General features: G+C 33.0%; 1 protein-coding gene across 15 annotated transcripts in view; it reads left to right on the forward strand.

Moving 5' to 3' along the window:
- The window catches only part of LOC100377533 (kinesin-like protein KIF1A), a 111,687-nt gene that overhangs the window by 16,210 nt on the left and 78,349 nt on the right, over positions 1–17,128 (forward strand). The gene's annotated exons all lie outside the window — the stretch shown is intronic.

A 17,128-nucleotide genomic window follows, 5' to 3' on the forward strand; every position in this document is an offset into this window, starting at 1 on the left:
AATACGTGAAAACACTGGAAATCACACACATACACACAAATGCACAAAAGTGATTTTAAAGGCAATCCTAACGGCGCGGATCGCCAACAGAACACAACACAAACACCATACAACTCAGCATACAGCACAGGGATCACTATACTGTAAAACACGTCTTTTTTTGCGAGCATGTCTTTTTCGCAAATTTAGCGAGAGAACTGATTCGCTAATTCAAGATGTTGCTAATGACTTTATTATCAATTCAAAATGGCCCCCAAACAAAGAAATCAACAATGACACAAGAGATTCGCTAAATCAACATTTCGCTATTACGTCATTTTACCACAATTCGATAAAATTGCATGCCGTTTTTTAGCTCCACTGTCGACTTTGTCGAGCGGAGCTTATCATATGAGTGATTGTCTGTAGTCGTCTTTTGTCGTCCGTCGTCCATGTCAATGTTTTACTTTTTCGACTTCTTCTTGAAAACTACAAGCCTGAATGCTTTGATACTTGGTGTATATGTACCTTGGGTAGACCTCTCTCAGATTTGTTCATTTCATAATCATATCTTCAATTCTTTAATTTTGGTGAATATTTTTGTCATTTTTGGTAAAAAGTGATATTTTTAACTTCTTGTTAAAAACCACAAGTCCAATTGCTTTGATATTACATATATAGGTACTACATGTGGACCACTCTCAAATTTGTTCATTTCATGATGATATCTTCAATTCTCTAATTTTGATAAATATTTTTGTAATTTTTGGTAAAAGGTGATATTTTCTTCTTGTTAAAAACCACAATCATTTATGGTGAAAAATTATATTTTTGAATTCTTGTTGAAAACAGCAAGTCCCATTGCATTGATACTATGCATATTGTTAATTAATTAATTAATTAATTGAAATGTGCATTGCTAACAGCGGAGCTATCTCAACATGTTTTACAGTACATCAACATAGCATTAGTGATCAACACCTTGAGCTGTATGAAAAACGCGTGTCGAACGTCTGCCGCAAAAATCGAACGATTTGATTTTGAACTAGAATTTCCTTATTTCGTAGCTCACACCGACCGGTCGATCTTCGACAGGGGAATATTGCTTCCGAATACCCTTACTTAATCAAAATTGCCTATCATCAAATGTGGACAGCACATTATTAAGCATGGAAATGTCCCCCAAAATACTTCGCGTTTGTTGAATCCCACGCGATGTTTGACGCCACTACGACGCTATGACCTTTGTTTGTCCTGTTTTTACGTTCGATTTCACGCATAACGCGTGATTCTCGCAGTGAACGGAAAATGGTCTATTAACTAATATATCAAGGGGGGAGGGACATGTTACACTGACAACGCTAATGGATCCTCACAAAGCTGAGCTTAAGCTACTTTGTTGTTATCCTATTTCCTGATAATGATGACATCATTCATCTTTCAGAGAGCTTGAGTGTTGTGTCTGGAGTTTTTCCTTTCATCCCAGGATCTGTTCTGAGGCCATGTTTTAATATTTAAAGCCATAATTATTTCTGACATAATTATTTCCCTCTGTAATGTATATTTCTTAATTTTACACCATAATATCTATTTATTACAGGTCTTGACTACAATTCAACCAATTCATTTTGTTACAGGTCACAAAAATTTGCATTCAAAGCATTAAACATTATGCACAATGCATTAATAATAATAATAATAATAATAATAATAATAATAACAATAACAATAATAATAATAATAATAATAATAATACAGTTTTTATAACACCGTAATGAAATTACAAATTCATTTTTGGCTGAAAGTAATAAAATGAAAAATTATTGTGTAATGAGAAAAAAGTTGAAAACTAATTATTTAAAAAAATTATTATAGTTTTATGAATTATATTTATAATAATATAATGGTATATTCGCTGTGTAAGCCAAAGATGTAACTTATTTTATCCTCCATCATTGATATACATGTGTGATTTAGTTTGACTATAGACATACCTCTGTCATGTACGGAAGCGCATGTTCTACTAATAGAGTAAATACAGTACATATATGATAATTATATCATCATAAAAAACAATATTGTTTCTGAAAAGCCATATTTGCATTTGTTTGAAATGTATTTTCACTTCTTCCAACTTTCAAAATTTCTATTACTGTAGAATACTATATTTTCGCTTGAAATTTATTTTCGCTGAATGGATGATTCCGTGAAAATAAAATCCAGCGAATATACTTTTTTTCCTATATTTCACATTAAATTCATCAAAAATCAGTGAAAATAGGTTCCATACAAAATGCCCAGCGAAAATTAATTCCAGCGAAAATAAAGTATTCCACAGTATTTGGGGATTCAAATATAAACTTATGTCCTTACTGTCACTTAATTATGGCAGTTATTTGTCTCTTAATTATGTACATACATTGTACTGCTTTTATGCATTCTTTGCGATATTCTTGTGATATATGCAACCTCATATTATCATATTAAATTTCATACTACGGTAATTTATTTGAATTTCTTGAAATGTGAAAATACTACTATCCAATTATGTTTTTTTTAACATACCATAATGGTAGGGCCAATAATATTTTCAATTCTGTTCAAACTCATGAAAAGGCTGTACCCTGTAATATAAACATGTTCTCTTTGGATATTAGTATTACAAAATGTAGATGTATTAAGTATTAACATCATGTTCAATTTGTTGTTCAGTATAATGCACTGTCAATCCCATGGGGCACTTGGCTTTGAAAGCAGAAACTGGCCAACAAAATGTATTATTCTGTACAGGGAGATTGTAACATGATACCTCAGATTAATGGAAAATTATGAAAAATAATAAAATAGTTGTGAATATGATATTGATCTTGACCTTCAGAAGACATCTTTTAGATTAGTTTGGGAATTGCGGAATTGCCATAGACAAAAATAGCTATGTTATTGTGCCATGGGATTTGAAGTTTTTATTATTGTATAAATACAATGCAAAATCAGGTCAGAACCCTACTTCAATTTAGAGTGATATTCTCAGGTTGTGAGAGGAAATACGTTGATTTGCCAACTGATTCTCAGAAATTTGCATCAGAAACGCAGAATTTATTAAAATCGTATGAAGTTTTGATGGTTTGTTCCATTGACATGCTGTACAATAATAAATTATATTTCTGCAGAATTCTGGAAAATGGAAAAATCATTCCATCTTTATAGATGCATTTTGTGTTAAGTTCTAGGATGTTCTCATGAATATTTGGCTCAGTGACATCGGCATACATATTATTGAATGATATGAATTCAAACATTCTTAATAATGTACAAAAAAGTATTATTTACCATCACAGAATTTAAACAGTGTTTTTTAATGCGTTGTATGCATGACAAGGGACTCATATCAAACACCACATGACAACTGTAGTGCTTTAAATTAGTGACTATTGCATTTGGCAATATACACAAATTTATTCCCAGTAACATGTTTTATATGTCCAACTTTCTAGTATATTGTGCCATGACTTTAAGCATAACAGTATCCTTTGCATTTATCCATGGTAAAGTTGTAAATCAACAGAGAGCATTCATTTCTGCATGTATATCAACACTACATGTCTTTGTTCTATGTGTTGGAAAACCAGATTGACCCTTCTATATGTGCACATGATAAATGATTTCAATAGTTACACATCAAGACAATTTCCAGGAGTACAATTTCATGAGAATTTCACCCCCCCCCCCCCCCCCCCACAAATATATTATACAGTAAAACCTGTCAAAACCGACCATGACTGGGACTGGGATCTATGGTCGGTTTTCAGAGGGAGTCGGTTTATTCAGGGTGGGCGTGACTTTGATTGAAACAACAATTACATGTGCTGTAAACACGGGACAAATGAAAGACATCGGAGTTTGCCTCCGGTGATTCTACATGTATTTACAATGTGCATTTATTGTATTGTTTCAATAAAATAATTTACCAAACAAGACAAAAATATTATGGTATGTACATGACATCAATTAACATTAAAATAACTATTCGAACAGACCGGGTAAGTATTGCGTATCGTAACTGAAGGCGTCCATTTTGGATGACATCACTACGTAAGTTCACGTGAGCTACATGTAATTATCATAATTTATGCAGACAGTCGATTTTGCTGTTAAGTCAATCACAGTCCCTCAACTGTGAGTCAATGAATCAAATTATGATGTAAAAAATCATCAAGTTTTGACTACTTTAAGAACATCTTTTTTTTCAACGATTTTGTTTTCCGTTTGAATTATGAAATTTTGGATATCTGTCAAGTAACTGGAGTCTTTGATCTGTAATCTTGTCAACATGTCTAGCACATCGCCATGCGTCAAGTCACTGTCGTTGTGGGGGTCAATAATTTGACTGTCGTTGCAATTTATGTCATTGTTGTCTATAGATTCATGGTTTTCTTTGTCTGCAATAAAATTCTCAACAATCTGTTGCTCCCACTCGCCATCATACATTGCTTCAGTCAGTATACGTTCATCAAAGTGGAGGCATTCTACAACGCTACACTGTGTTTGCGGGTCTGCAACTTGCTAAATAAGGTTTCCGAATTCTTTGTTGTCGCCTGCTTCTTCGTCATCATAAATTTCAATCTTGAAGCCCCCTTTACGGAAACATTCGAAAGCACAAAATTGTCGATCAGAATTGTTATGGAAAGAAGAAAACTCAATGTCTTTTGAGCGTTGAAGAAGTGATAATGCAGTGTGCTTCACCGCAATTGAAGGTGATGACCCCGATCATTTGTTTATATCCGGGGTCATTATACTGTCCAGACACCACGCGATGCGTGGGCGTGTGGTGTGAAAAATGTAATCAGTTGCCATTGTTTTACACGGGACGTTACTTGTAGTGTGAGATTTGGTATTGTTTCTGTGGTGTTTGCAGAATTTGAACACAATGCACACTTTTTAGGTCGGGCAGACCGAATTACTAGACAGCGGATGTGGTGCAACTGGTCGGATGGTCGATGTATTCAGTGTGAATATTGGACTTGGGACCGATCAATGCGGTCGGTGTTCGGAGTAAACAGTGGTCGGATTTCACAGGTTGTTTTAACATAGGCGTCTATGGAGAAATTTCGGGGTTACATAAATCGGTCGGTTCTGACAGTAGGTCGGTTTATCCAGGGGTCGGTTTTGACAGGTTTTACTGTAATAACTTTATTGTCAACCTATCTCCATTGAAATCTGGACTAACATACAATAAAGATTATATATGTATTTGTCATAAAAGTCAAAAACAATTTAAAAGATAAAGAAATTGAGATATAATATTGAAAATTATTGCTATTATATGGCAACAATACCTCTAGAAAGTACCAGGATGAGTGATCTTTAGAGGTCAGAAAATGCCAGGATGTGTGACCTTTAGGAGTCGTGCATAAGGCATATATCAAACATGAGTACATGTATTAGCATATTATTTAATTTTCTAGTCGTGCATTTGAGCTAATTTTGTGCCATGCTTGATGTTTTCGTGATTTCTTCCTGAATCCTGTGGTGTTCGTTAAATGTCATTGAACACCTACACCTACATATATAAAGCACCCTGAGCAGCAAATCTCTTTTCGTGACTTCCTTCCAGTGACTGTCTGCGTACAAAGAAAATGACATGTCTAGCTGTGACGCCTTCTATCAAACTTAGTACAATGAGAAAATTGGAACAAGCTACATGTAAATGTAGAATTTTTATCAGCCTATTGAAATAATCATTGTATTTAGAGGTTGCTCAAAAATTATATTTTTTGACTTTTGAATTTTAGAGTGAGTTTAGTCTGTAGTAACATAATTAAAAATGTCAATGGAAACGGAAACGGAAAAGGTGGACTGTTTCTGAATGTGGCTACTTCCTGCCAGGAGATTGAACTTGAATTTCTAGCATAAAATACAATTTTTTTTATTTTCATGTCAAAAATCAAGATATCTAACTCAGGATGTAGTTTATACAACGAGCTGTGTTAATTAATCCCTTGAGTACCAAAGTCAACTTTAGGTACCGTCCTCAAAATAGTTCCATTTATAGTCTACTTTTTTCCACATGAAATGTTGCATTTTGTCTATTTGGTTCAAAATTAAGACTGAATTAGTGAAATTATAGGACAAATTTAATCTAGAAAAAAATGTGTCACTCAAAAAATTAAAGATACTCACAATGAATGTATAATTGTTTTCATGTTAAAATTATCTATAGGTTTTTGGCAGGCCCCAAAGGAATATATCTAAGGGACGACGTCAAAAGATCGATGTCGGATAAAAAACTTAATTCCTTTAGTTTTTTTCCAAACCGCCCTACCCCCCACTGAAACTTAATTGATAAATATTGGTCATGGCGTCAGACTACATTCACCATTAAATACAAATTGATAATCAGACAGTAGTATTGCATAGACGTTGGTTGTCGGGTGGGTGTAAAATAATTTTACAAATGCACCTCATTTGACGCACAGATTTACACTCGAACCAAACCATTTTTCTCTTTTATTCCCTTTTCGGTTATTTCTGTCCATGATTGGATAGAAAAAAAAAAACGAACTACAAATACTCCAAGATTTTTTTGACTTCATTAAAAAATAAAATCGTTTTTGTAGGATGGAAACTTTTTGAGGTCAAAACCCCCCACCCCCAAACTAAAGGAAATAAGTTTTTTATCCGACATCGATCTTTTGACGTCGTCCCTAATGATACATGAATTATACAATGGCTTATCGAATACATGTAATCTCATAATTATATGCCAGGCTCAACAAAGATTGCAAATCAAAACATTTGTGGAACTCTGTTTTATAAATTAATATTTTATAAGTTGAATAGAATAATGATTTACCAGAATATCTTTGTTTTTTAACTCAGATATTAAATTTGATCGTTTTCAATATGGATCCCATTGCATTGTGTAAAAACATTATTTGTTTACATCAAATTTTGAAATTAAAGATTATATGTGATGTTTGACATTTTTCATTTTTATGGGTTCATGCCATTAGAATGTTTGAAATTAAAATAAAGAGGTCAATGTATAATGCAAGAATCTAAAATGTCATGGAATATTGATATTTTTTATACAGCTTTCTATGGTTAAATAATTTCTTTGTATCTCCCAATTTTGCTTGGTGACATTAGATGAAAAAATCGTGTAGTAATTAATGCAAATCCTAATACATGTACGACTTTAAAAAATATTACATACGATAGCCAGTTTCCAGTGTAATAATGGTTTGTATACAATGGAAATTTCTTTTCCATAATGTTTGCATTTATGTGCACTACCGTAACACTCTCGGTGATGAAAAATACAAATTTTCCCATGATGCATCGCATATATGTGCAGTAACATGCTCAGTAGTCTAAAATTTGAATTCAGCTCTAACTGCTTAATTTAATCTTTTCCTGAAAGCATCACGGTTTACACATGGCAGAGTTTGGCATCAAATTTGACAGATGGTGTTTTCTACATACCTACTAATTACTCATTGTGCATTATAATATGACTCACGCAATTAGAAGATGAAATTGACATCTTGAGTGTCATTTAGTCATCAAATCTGTTGTCATAGTAACAGTTAATAGAGCTGGGGAGTACATTCTGTTAAGCTTTTACACTTGATTTGTTATTGGCATTGGTGACCTCTTCTGTGCTTTGTGAATCATTTGTTTCATGTTCAGTTATTTTCAAGCATTTTCTATTCATGATTCTGTACTTGATGCATTCTCTTTATGATTATGAAGCATCATGAGATGTGCTTACATATAATGGATCGTCAGACATTGGTGTCAACTTTACTTTTTTGACTACTTGAGAACGGCAAGTTCACTTGCTTTGATACTTGCTATATATGTACCTTGGGTAGACCTCTCTCAGATTTGTTTATTTTGTGACAATACATTCAATTCTCTAATTTTAGTAAATATTTTTGTAGTTTTTGGTAAAAAGTGCTATTTTTGACTTTTTCTCAAAAATGGTTAGTCCAATTGCACTGATATTTTATATATAAACTTCTTAGGTAGACCTTAGTCAGATTTGTTTATTTTGTGATGATACATGATACACCTTACGCTATATTCAACTATACAGCCAAGCTAAATCAGTCAACATGTTGCTTGTTTGGTATTTTTCAACCAATGTTACATTAAATCATATAATATGGTATCAAAAGTTTAAACATATCAGGCTACACTTATGATAATAAAATGTAAATAGCTGAAATATCTCAATACAAAAAATAGTTATGTCTCTATGAATATGATGACTACTATATTTGCTCTATTAAAAACACAGCTCCAATAATACTCCCAGTAAAATAAAATAATTGTTTCTCTGTACTGTTTGTCTATGCATATCATGACTACTGTATTTGCTCTATTAAAAATGCAACTCAAATAATACCCCCAGTAAAATAAAATGATTGTTTCTCTGTACTGTTTGTCTATGCATATGACTACTGTATTTGCTCTATTAAAAACACAACTCCAATAATACCCCCAGTAAAATAAAATGATTGTTTCTCTGTACTGTTTGTCTATGCATATGACTACTGTATTTGCTATATTAAAAACACAACTCCAATATTACCCCCAGTAAAATAAAATGATTGTTTCTCTGTACTGTTTGTCTATGCATATGATGACTACTGTATTTGCTCTATTAAAAACACAACTCCAATAATACTCCCAGTAAAATAAAATAATTGTTTCTCTGTACTGTTTGTCTATGCATATCATGACTACTGTATTTGCTCTATTAAAAACGCAACTCAAATAATACCCCCAGTAAAATAAAATGATTGTTTCTCTGTACTGTTTGTCTATGCATATGATGACTACTGTATTTGCTCTATTAAAAACACAACTCAAATAATACCCCCAGGAAAATAAAATGATTATTTCTCTGTACTGTTTGTCTATGCATATGATGACTACTGTATTTGCTCTATTAAAAACGCAACTCAAATAATACCCCCAGTAAAATAAAATGATTGTTTCTCTGTACTGTTTGTCTATGCATATCATGACTACTGTATTTGCTCTATTAAAAACACAACTCAAATAATACCCCCAGTAAAATAAAATGATTATTTCTCTGTACTGTTTGTCTATGCATATGATGACTACTGTATTTGCTCTATTAAAAACGCAACTCAAATAATACCCCCAGTAAAATAAAATGATTGTTTCTCTGTACTGTTTGTCTATGCATATCATGACTACTGTATTTGCTCTATTAAAAACGCAACTCCAATATTACCCCCAGTAAAATAAAATGATTGTTTCTCTGTACTGTTTGTCTATGCATATCATGACTACTGTATTTGCTCTATTAAAAACACAACTCAAATAATACCCCCACTATAATAAAATGAGTGTTTCTCTGTACTGTTTGTCTATGCATATCATGACTACTGTATTTGCTCTATTAAAAACACAGCTCCAATAATACCCCAGTAACAAAATGATTATTTTTCTGCACTGTTTGTCTATGCATATCATGACTACTGTATTTGCTCTATTAAAAACACAGCTCCAATAATACCCCAGTAACAAAATGATTATTTCTCTGCACTGTTTGTCTATGCATGTCATGACTACTGTATTTGCTCTATTAAAAGCACAGCTCCAATAATACCCCCAGTAACAAAATGATTATTTCTCTGTAATGTTGTCTATGCATATCATGACTACTGTATTTGCTCTATTTAAAAGCACAGCTCCAATAATACTCCAGTAACAAAATGATTATTTTTCTCTACTGTTGTCTATGCATATCATGACTATTGTATTTTCTCTATTAGAAGCACAGTCTCAATAATCATTAAAATATGTAAACACACACACACAAAATTCAAACTCATGGCTGAAAGCACCTTGCCGCTGTAACTGTGTGTATGTGCTACAAATACGGTATGTGTACTCCATTCACAAAGGTCATTTTAGCTCAATACTACTTGGATATACGAACAAATATGAAAAATTCACCTTTTAATTGAATGTTAGTGTATTCTCTGATCCTTTCTGCCTGTTGTATTTTTAGTAGGTAGTGTTATTTAGATTATTCTTTTCATTTTTTTCATTAAAATTTTTCCAAAAATTGTTTTCCCTCAAGGAGACGCTACATTTCTCTTAGGCCCCCTTGCTTGTCTTTAGCATGTACTTTGATTACATTGTTCTTATCAGAGAGGTAAACACTGTGATGTTAAAACTAATGATGTTTGCCTTATTTCATGAATTCATATCCATGTAAATCCACAGGTTTATATACACATTTACTAATAGGTTAACAAACACTTTTAGGAATTCTATGAATTTTACTGGTTTTATGAGATTTTAAGTAGGTTCTCTTGACTCAACTGAGAACTTTGCCATGTCATAAATAAACCAAATACATTTAGCAGTCAGTCATACCAGCAAACTGTTGTATGTCATAATAAACAGGGCTGTTTTAATCTCTTAATTCAAATACACTCAATTCAAGGAATTTTTGTAGATTTTTCTTCAGAAGTCTGGTCATTCGATCAGATAACCTGATAAACCATAGTGAATGATTTTTTTCATGTTTAGCATTACCTATTCTGTAATTGCATTTAAGCATCCTTCCATTATTGGTTGCTGTGTAATATTCGTATTGAGTGGCATCACCATTCATCATATATATGCATAATCACTTATGTAGACACTATCCAGTTATAAGGTAGTTTGCTACCAATAAAACAGACAAAATTTATCACAGTGAATCATTCAAAAGTTGTCGTGTAATGTACGTGTTTCACGTACATGTAAATTATTCATATTTATACTTCCGGGGAAAGAATGATGTGTTTTCAAAAAAATATTTGCCAAATGTTCTGAAAATCAGCCATTTTGGTACATTTTCTATAGAAATCCAGAAATTGTTCCATGGATAACTTGTACTAAAAATCTCCAATTTTTCGTAACCGCCATATGTAGCCATATGATTTCATGTAAACACATTATTCCACAGATAGCTTGAAGGGGTGGTAGTCGTCTTGCCGCATCCTGTTCGATATGGGACTCATAGCAACGTATACAACATGTGTAAAATACATTGTTTATTTACATGAAATTCCAACATGCGCTGCGTGACTACCACCGTGATTCAATATTCTCCCATTTTCATGACAGTCATATGTAGCCTTCATAATATTACATTATTATTTTGTTATCATAAATGTAGGTCATGAAACAACATTTTGAGATATGATGGAATCTTCCTGCCATAGGAACCAATTGTAAACTACTTAAAACATGCATTTTGATCAATTTTTCAGGTTGTTTTGTGGAAGATTTGTTTGTGACCATATATTTTTATTTCACAATTTCAAACAGTAACAGAATTTCTGAGTTTTTTTTTACTGATAGCAAGCTACCTTAAGTTAGAATCAAGTATTAAATGAAAACTGTTCAGCATATTTAATGGAATACTTCGATAAAACTGCATGATTGCATTCTCGTTGAACCCATTACTGATCAATTTTTCTGAAACAGTATACATGTGAATGTATGCCTAGGAATTTATGTCATAGCTGGGAAACCATCAGTATACCATCAACTGTACTTAACGGGCGGTAAATGCCTTTTAACACATTGACAACTGTACTTCCTGTAATGGCTGTCGTGTTAAAGTTCATCCAGTATTATGAGAAAATATCCTAAAAATGAATTTCCTCTCAGTATCTTTACTCAAAAACTAGAAAGACTACCGATAATAACGATAATCCTGCTTTGTTAACGTTAAAAAGTTTAAGCTTATTCAATGATCATCGATGTGTGTATGGATTAGGTTTCCAAGAACTAAATGGTATACTGTGCATACAGTGTTAATAGTAACGTGGACACTGTATTACAATATTTAAATGTCATGATGTTATTTGTTAAATCACATTTAATTCAATAGAAGCCGCTGCGGCTGTCGTGTGTGGGTGGGTGTCTGTATGGGTGATGATATTCAAAAACTGATAGATTCATGCATGGATTTAAAAAGGGCAGCAAAAGCCACTTGCTTTTTTCTTTGTACATTTAGCGTCATTGTTGTATAAACGATTTGAGAATTTACAAATCATTATACGCTGATCAATTGAGATCAATCCTTAAAAATACCTAAAAGGAATTATCCTGTACTAGTATTTAATATGCTAAAGATTTTTCTTGAGTCAGTCAAGTAATCACAGACAATAAATCATATGTAGGTCTGAGATTTGTTTAGCATTCAATTTCCTAATGTAAAAATATACATTGATCGATATGAAGCTGAGCCTCATCACTGAATATATTTACCATTTCACCACCATTTTAAGATTTGGTATCCTTCCACAAAATAGTCCTATAAAAATGCTCGTTTCTGTACAAAATATTAATTATGTCAAAATCTAAAAATAGCGAAAGTGAAGTGAAACCAACAGCACACAGCATTGTACTATGATAGGTGTGTTCAGGATTTAGTTTTGTAATATAATACAATACAGCTGCCAATCATAAATACTTTGGATGACATTTATCTAGTCTCAGGGGACTGGAACCAAATTGTTTATCGATGCTTCGCATGTAGCTGTTCTCAAAAGAGTACTAAGAGCATTGATGTAGGAAATCACCATGGCAACCAAACTTGCCTTGGGATGCTCTTCACCTGATATGTATATCTTTATGAGGAATAGATGTTTGTCCATACACAATGGCAGCAAGATGATTTACTGCTCCTAATTGTTACGATTTATGTTAACATAAAACTTGTGTGGCTGTTTCTTATTTTTAACATCTTTTAATTGATAGAAGTCTGATTTACATAATTTACCTCATCTTCAAGAAACTAAATTTGTATGATATGTTTGTGTATTATTTAATGAGGTAGTCAATATCTGTAAAATGAGAATTATATCATTAAAATGATTTTCGCCAATTACCATAGACTGAACTTTATATATTCTATGTGAAGCACAATCTTGTATTACATGTATTGACATAAAATTTAATATGGTTGACATTTACATTGTACATGCTGGAAGCAGGCAGAGACTGATTTCATATTTTTTCTGAAGAAAAACAAATTTAATCATAAACTGTTTCACAAATTTCATAAAAACAAAAATGTAGACAGTTTTAAACTTAATAAGAAATCCAATTATTCATGGATTGTGTCTTCAAAGACTTTAAAAATACCTGGTAGTAAATAACACAGAGAAGAAAGCCAAAGGTTATTCCACAGTATTTCAGCGCTGGAAATTGCAATCAATTTAAACAGCCATACTTAGCAGTAGAAAACTGGCAGGCAATTTAGCTGTAGACTGTAGGATTGACGTCAGTGCCTCCTGGCTGTACGTACATTGGCTGTTCATTTGACTTTCATCAGATGCTAATACTGTTTTCGTTTCTCATCAAGTATGGAAGAACTAGTGTGTATCTATTACGTCGTGTCTCAGGTAATTTCATGGATAAATGAAACTTTACTGAGTTTTTATTAATTATGTTATTTCCAGTCATTTATTAATTAATTCATACATCACATACCATAAAAATGGGAATAACAAAAGAGAACTAAACTAATTCAGTAAAAGACGGAAAAAAAAAATCAGACATGCTACAATGAGCAAAGCTTAGTTATAATTAACAAAATGTTTGTTATACTCAATCAAAGCTTAAAGCGGGGGAGTGTTCACCTGCGCATGTGCCAGATGACCACAGAGTCTACCCATGAGCCTTTGCGTTTTAGTGTGTGTTATCGTATCTTATGACTCAATTTTCACATAGGTGATACCTCATCTGCTTTAAAAATTATCACAAACAGTTTATGTATTCTGGCATCAGAACTGCTTCAAACAAATGATGGTTTTCTAATTTGTTTTTCAGAAAAGATTCTCTAGACATCATTTATTTACCTTCATGTACATTTATCTCATGAATGTACAAATTTGATATTTTTATTTGATATATAACCAACAAATAACTCGCACATGTGACAGGAGTATATATAAGTTAGCAAAAACTACTTAATTTTGATTTATTCTATGTATTTCAGATTCTAAGTAGAAAAAATGACTTGCACTCACATTTCAAAATATTCATATTGATTCATTAGCTTCATTCTAACATGTGCTATATTTATTGTACTCAATAAATTTCAAAGATTTGTATTCACTGCATCGATTTGTAAATTGTATGAATTCATATATTAAGGAAGTAATTTAATGGTATATATAGTGGAACTGTAATTGGTTTTTAATATTGATGTTATGAAAATGTTGAAAAATCATTTATATGGTTTATGCAATTTCATATGCACATTGATCATTTTGTTTGCCATACTTTTATTATGGGATGAACTATAGAAAAAAGCCTCCTACATATTTTCCTTCAGCGGTTTTTAGATCTCTGTTTTTAATAATGTTGGTAAACCACTGAACACAAGAACATACATGCACACAAGGCATGCAATTTTTCCATGAAAAATGTTTTATTTTGTTGTCATACATATACTGTAAAGCCAAAATTAGCTGTCACTTTGAATACAAATTTAGTTTTTTTTTAAAGCTATAATATGAAAAGAAGTTTGATGAACCCTGCCACTTGTACTGTTTTAATGATTGAAAATTAAAGCTATTTTTATCTTGAAGTAGTTACTAAACATTAGAGCTAAATGTAATATGTTTAGAACTAAATATTAAAGGGGAACTAAATAGAGCCTATTTTGGTGTTTGTATTCATCAAGTTATGTATAGTGATTATAAATTTGAAAAAAATAATAATAAAAAAATGATTATCTTCAGAGTTATGATGATTTAAATATGAGAAACCATAAACCTGCGAAGGACTTCCGTTTGCGCCATCTTGCCATAAAAAAACGCTCTCATGAGGTATAAACAGGTAAGGTAACAAAGCATGATGATGAAATAGTATCTGATTAAATATAAGCAACTTAGGGAGCCATAGTTGGCTGGACTGGTGAATTGATTTCTAGTCTGTGTTGTTTCGACTTTTACGTTAATGTTATTTACAAGCGTATCAACATACAAACATTATGGATGTGTAATTGATCGAGACAGGCATTTTGTTTTGTTTTTTGTCTGTCTAATAAATGCTGTTTCCAGTATTACACTGTGCGGCGTGCAAATTATTCAATGTATGGATGCTGGAGTATGCAATCTTGAGTTCGTAGGGTGGTGATGGAAACATTTTCGTCCATGTATTCACGGGGCTGCACTGGCAAATCATGGGACAATTGTCACAGGAACACCAAGCAGATTGTTCACAGACCTCCCGTGTAATTTGAAATAAAACTATTACCCGAACAAGGGGCATCGTCGACGATATACTCTCACACTGGACTGATCTGAATCTTCACAGTATACCGTACTTCCCTGATCATAAGCCCGGAGGCATGAACACGTAAGGGAAAAGTAAGGGATGAGCTTATACTCGAGGACCAGCTCAGAAAAGATGATTTTGTTTGGGGGTTAAACACTGTAACCATCTTGCTAACAACGAAAAATTATCCAAAACAATTATTCGTTCACTACGCCGGGCTCAGGAAAATAATATTATTTTCGAAAAAAAAAAAAAATGCGTCATTGATTTGAACAACACAATGAAGAAACAAACATGCTCATAAAAAAACACACACATTTTATTACAATACGATTTACATACCGTCAGAATTTACGGTGAAATAATGGGTAGGATCTGTGAGGAAACAGTGGACGAAGGCATTTATCATTATCTTGAGTCGTTTTGGTATGTTTTCGATCGTACGCAAACTCGACGCAAAGCAATTTTCCACCATGAGGTTTTCCACCACGATTTGACCTGGAACAACTTCCTTTGACATAACAGATCATGTCTTTCATTAACCAATCAAAATGATGTGTCGTAATGATGAAATTTTCCGATTATTGACGACGATTTTTTAACGCAATGCGGAAGTGAATTACCGCAATGTTAAAATGCGATCTGTAGCACTGATTGCAACAAAAAAACGACGATTTTTTCCCTAAAAACTGGCGATTCGCAATTTCCGAAATATAAACGACGGTTAATAATAACCGTGGGTAAACTTAGCGTGGAGGATGAATTTCACGGTCGCCAACATCATGTCACATCGTTCAAACCCTAGGCATTTCATGATAGTCTCAAAGTAAACCATGCCCAATAACCAGGTACACGACTTAACGATCACATTTTTGGCTTTTCGAAAGCTACTACTCAAAGAAATATGGATTACTCCAGTATTGCAACATCGGGGTTCATCCTGAGTAAATGACAGAGTAGAAAGGATGCGAACCACGTTGTGTACGTTCGCCATGTACATGTACTCTGAAATTAATGCAAGTTTTCTCATAAAAAAAAAAACACGAACCAAACTACCATGCCAATCACGATTATTATGAAATGAAACGCACCTTTTACACGCATATTTATCGTCGACGCCCAGTAAAAACACTCTGGGCTTATAATCGTGAATGCTCTCAACTCGATAAATACCTAGTAAAAATATAGGAATGGGCTTCATACTCGGGAGGGGCTTACGATCGGGGAAGTACGGTACTTTAACGCAATTGGGCTTCCACTTTCAGAATACTGTGGTTCAAACGCATAAGGCTCTAACCCAAGTTTTAAAAAGCACATTGTGCATATAAAAGTTGAGTTTATACTAGTAGTACACAATGCTTGGCAGCATGAACGGCTATGTACAATGGCGTATACGAATGCGATCAGATACTAAAACGTCATAGCTTTGAAAATTACCCAGATGTTAAATATGTTCGTTCGTTGTTTATTCCCGTCCATGAATGGCCTCCATGGTGTTTAATTGCAAGCACTTCAAATGCCTATCCAAGCTACAGTTATAATTAAAACAAAATTAAACCACTGCAATATTATTTCGAATACAGTTTAGAATATACACAACTATAAATTAAGGCCGCATTTAGGTTTGCTTTAAAGACAAGTATTTTATGTAACTTGTTATTATATATCAATTGTTTGCCTGGAATTTAGGTGGACTATCCTTTCAACCATCCTTACATCACCCAACGATTGCCAGTTTAGTCAAGCTTATTTTTACTTTTATTCTGTAGCTATCATTCAAACTAGCTTTCTGTTCAACTACACACACTTGCTG

The sequence above is a fragment of the Saccoglossus kowalevskii genome, chromosome 15 (assembly GCF_978046115.1).
Source record: "Saccoglossus kowalevskii chromosome 15, keSacKowa6.1, whole genome shotgun sequence".
Taxonomy (NCBI): domain Eukaryota; kingdom Metazoa; phylum Hemichordata; class Enteropneusta; family Harrimaniidae; genus Saccoglossus; species Saccoglossus kowalevskii.